This window comes from Magnolia sinica, chromosome 2 (genome assembly GCF_029962835.1).
Source record: "Magnolia sinica isolate HGM2019 chromosome 2, MsV1, whole genome shotgun sequence".
NCBI lineage: Eukaryota > Viridiplantae > Streptophyta > Magnoliopsida > Magnoliales > Magnoliaceae > Magnolia > Magnolia sinica.
The window spans coordinates 93,136,952-93,141,169 of NC_080574.1; the positions used below are offsets into that span (position 1 = coordinate 93,136,952).

At 36.4% G+C, this 4,218-nt stretch overlaps 1 long non-coding RNA gene across 1 annotated transcript; it reads left to right on the top strand.

Annotated features, from left to right (window-relative positions):
• The first annotated feature begins 305 nt into the window (after positions 1 to 305).
• On the top strand, positions 306 to 897 carry LOC131229553 (uncharacterized). The gene is made up of 3 exons (XR_009163433.1): positions 306 to 427; positions 510 to 563; positions 780 to 897. It is a non-coding gene; the product is annotated as an uncharacterized LOC131229553 (long non-coding RNA).
• Positions 898 to 4,218: the final 3,321 nt, after the last annotated feature.

Sequence of the window (4,218 nt, forward strand, 5' to 3'; positions counted from 1 at the left end):
ATGGTACGTCTGTGCATGGGATGTGGTGGGATTCATATCCCTATAGGTAGGAGACCATGTTCCCTCTTTTGATGCCATAAACATGAATAAACATGCGTCGCAAATGAGCATGCACGCACACAAACACTGACATTTCACACCCATATTTTGAACTAATTTTGAACTAATTTGGTGCTTTTTTTTAATTTATAATATTGAATGAATTTTGTACTCTATTTTTGAACGTATTTATAGTCTTAGGCTCCATTTGGTCATCACATTAGTATTTATGAAAACATTTCTTTTTGAAAACCAAATGGAGCATAAACCCTTTTTTTAACTCCGCCAATACAACTCCTTGCATTGCCGGTCCCAAGCCTGGGTAAAGGAGGAGGGAGAAGGGCTTTAGAATGAGATCGTTAACTATGGAGGAGATCTTGAAAATGCAGTGAATATCTCTTATTTTATGGTTTTACTTGTACATTCCTGTATTGATTACTCAAGCATGATGGTTATGCGCATTCTTTCAGGTGGATGTTGCATGTGGGAGGATTGGAGCTGCATATTTCAGATTCAAGCATTTGGTATGTCTCTTATCAAGAATGCGCATGTGTAGTTCATCAAACAATACATTATGTGATTATAATTACATTTATTTATTTCAACAATATGTTCGTGATATCGTGTGCATGATATCTATGTTGCAATTACAGTTATCTATAATAATAATAATAATAATTTGTTCATTATAGTGCATTCACAATAGTTATCATTGTGGTTACAATTATTCATTGTGACAGGTTTTCAGGTGAGATGAACGAGTTTCAAAACAAAACAGTCTGCGGTTTTGAGAAGCGATTCCCAGGATATATGTGTGTTTCAGGGGCCATTTGCACCTTGGAAGCATACAATGGAAGGTAAGGAAAACCCTCGAGTTCCTTTCTTTGAATCATGAAAAGGTATTTGTGCTGAATCCCATGCATTGGTAATATTAGGCATGCTCATGAGCAGGATATGCATAATTCTGTAAAAATTAGAACAGACCCGGATGTGCGTCGGAGCTATCTGGATGTTGAGTGAGAGTCCTTGGTAGGTGGGAACCGCTGTTATGACCATAATGAAGCTATCCATTTCCTATGGACAGCATTGGAGTGGCCTGACCATTTGGATAGGCCGTGTTTATGTATTTGCTCGAAATTGATGGAGTAGACCCGGATGTGCGTCGGAGCTATCCGGATGTTGAGCGGGGGTCTCTGGAAGGTGGAAACCGCTGTTATGACCATGATGAAGCTGTCCATTTCCTATAGACAGCATTGGAGTATCCTGACCATTTGAACAGGCTGTGTTTATGTATTTGCTCGAAATTAATGCAGCAGACCCGGATGTGCGTCGGAGCTATCCGGATGAGCATGGGTCCCTACAAGGTGGGAACCGCTGTTATAACAATGATGAAGCTGTCTATTTCCTATGGACAACATTGGAAGGGCCTGGCCAATTGGAGCAGGCCGTGTTTATATCTGTATTTGCAGGGACCACACCCTTAACCTAAACCACACCCTAAACCTATAACCTAAACCTATTCTCAATTCCCTAAAGCTATAACCTATAACCTAAACCTAACCCTAAACCAAAACCTATAACCTAAACCTTAACCTATAACCTAAACTTATAACCTACAACCTAACCTTAACCTAAGCCTAAAACCTAAAACTAAACCTATAACCTAAGCCTATAAACTAAAACCCTAAACCTAAACCTACACCTAATCCTAATCTCAACTCCTTAGCGTAAACCTAAACTTGAAAACCCAAACCTAAACCCGATCCTGAACCCGCCCGATTTCCTAAACCTAAACCTTAACCTTAACCTATTCTCAATTCCTCAAAGCTATAACCTATAACCTAAACCTAAACCTATAACCTAAACCTAACCTAAACCTAAAACCTAAACCTAAACTTAAACCTAAACCAAAACCAAAACCTATAACCATAACCTAAACCTTAACCTATAACCTATATAACCTACAACCTAAACTTATAACCTATAACCTAACCTTAACCTAAACCTAAAACCTAAATGTATTCTCAAATCCCTAAACCTAAACCTACACCTAATCCTAATCTCAACTCCTTAGCCTAAACCTAAACTTGAAAATCCAAACCTAAACCCGAACTCGAACCCGAACCCGATTTCCTAAACCTAAACCTTAACCTATTCTCAATTCCTTAAACCTTAACCTATAACCTAACTTAAAACTAAACCTATAACCTAAACCTAAAACCTAAACCTATAACTAAAACCTAAACCTAAATGTATTCTCAAATCCCTAAACCTAAACCTACACCTAATCCTACTGTTAACTCCCTAACCTAAACCTAAACCTAAACTTGAAAACCCAAACCTAAACCTGATTCTGAACTCGAACCCGATTTCCTAAACCTAAACCTTAACCTATTCTCAATTCCCTAAAGCTATAACCTATAACCTAAACCTATAACCTTAACCTTAACCTAAACCTAAAACCTAAACCTTAACCTATAACCTATAACCTATAACCTAAACCTAAAACGTAATCCTAAACCTATAAACTAAAACCTAAACCTAAACCTAAAACCTAAATGTATTCTCAAATCCCTAAACTTAAACCTACACCTAATCCTAATCTCAACTCCCTAACCTAAACCTAAACCTAAACTTGAAAACCCAAACCTAAACCCGATCCCGATCCCGAACCCGAACCCGATTTCCTAAACCTAAACCTTAACCTATTCTCAATTAGCTAAAGCTATAACCTATAACCTATAACCTAAACCTAAACCTTAACCAAAACCTATAACCTAAACATTAACCTATAACCTATAACTTATAACCTAAACCTATAACCTATAACCTAACCTTAACCTAAACCTAAAACCTAAACCAAAACCTATAACCTAAACATATAAACTAAAACCTAAACCAAAACCTATAACCTAAACATATAAACTAAAACCTAAACCTAAACCCGATCCCGAACCCAAACTCGATTTTATAAACCTAAACCTTAACCTATAACCTATACTTATAACCTTAACCTAAACCTATTCTCAAATCCCAAAACCTATACCTATAACCTAAACCTAGACCTTAACCTAAACATAAACCTATACTTATAACCTAAACCTAAACCTTAACCTAAACCTATAACGTAAACTTATAACCTTAACCTAAACCTATTCTCAAATCCCAAAACCTATACCTCTTACCTAAACCTAGACCTTAACCTAAACGTAAACCTATATGTATAACCTATAACCTAAACCTAAACCTAAACCAACCTAAACCTATAACCTATAACCTATAACCTTAACCTAAACCTATTCTCAAATCCCAAAACCTATACTTATAGCTGAAACCTAAACCTGAACTTAAAACCTAAAACCTAAATGTATTCTCAAATCCCCAAACCTAAAGCTACACCTAATCCTAATCTCAACTCCCTAACCTAAACCTAAACCTAAACTTGAAAACCCAAACCTAAACCCGATCCCGAACCAGATTTCATAAACCTATAACCTATAATTATATCCTTAGCCTAAACTATTCTCAAATGCCAAAACCTATACCTATAACCCAAATCTAAACCCGATCTCGAACCCGAACCCGATTTCCTAAACCTAAACCTTAACATATTCTCAATTCCTTAAAGCTATAACCTAAAACCTAAACCTAAACCTAAAACCTAAAACCTAAATGTATTCTCAAATCCCCAAACCTAAACCTACACCTAATCCTAATCTCAACTCCCTAACCTAAACCTAAACCTACACTTGAAAACCTAAACCAAACCCGATCCCGAACCCGAACCCGATTTCCTAAACCTAAACCTTAACCTATTCTCAATTTCATAAAGCTATAACCTATAACCTATAACCTAACTTAAACCTAAACCTATAACTGACACTTATAACCTAAACCAAAACCTAAAACCTAAACCTAAAACCTAAATGTATTCTCAAATCCCTAAACCTACACCTACACCTAATCCTAATCTCAAATCCTTAACCTAAACCTAAACTTAAAACCCCAAACCTAAACCCGAACCCGAACCCGATTTCCTAAACCTAAACCTTAACCTATTCTCAATTCCCTAAACCTTAACCTATAACCTAACTTAATCCTAAACCTATAACCTACACTTATAACCTAAACCTAAACCTATAACCTAAACCTAAAACCTAAATGTATTCTCAAATCCCT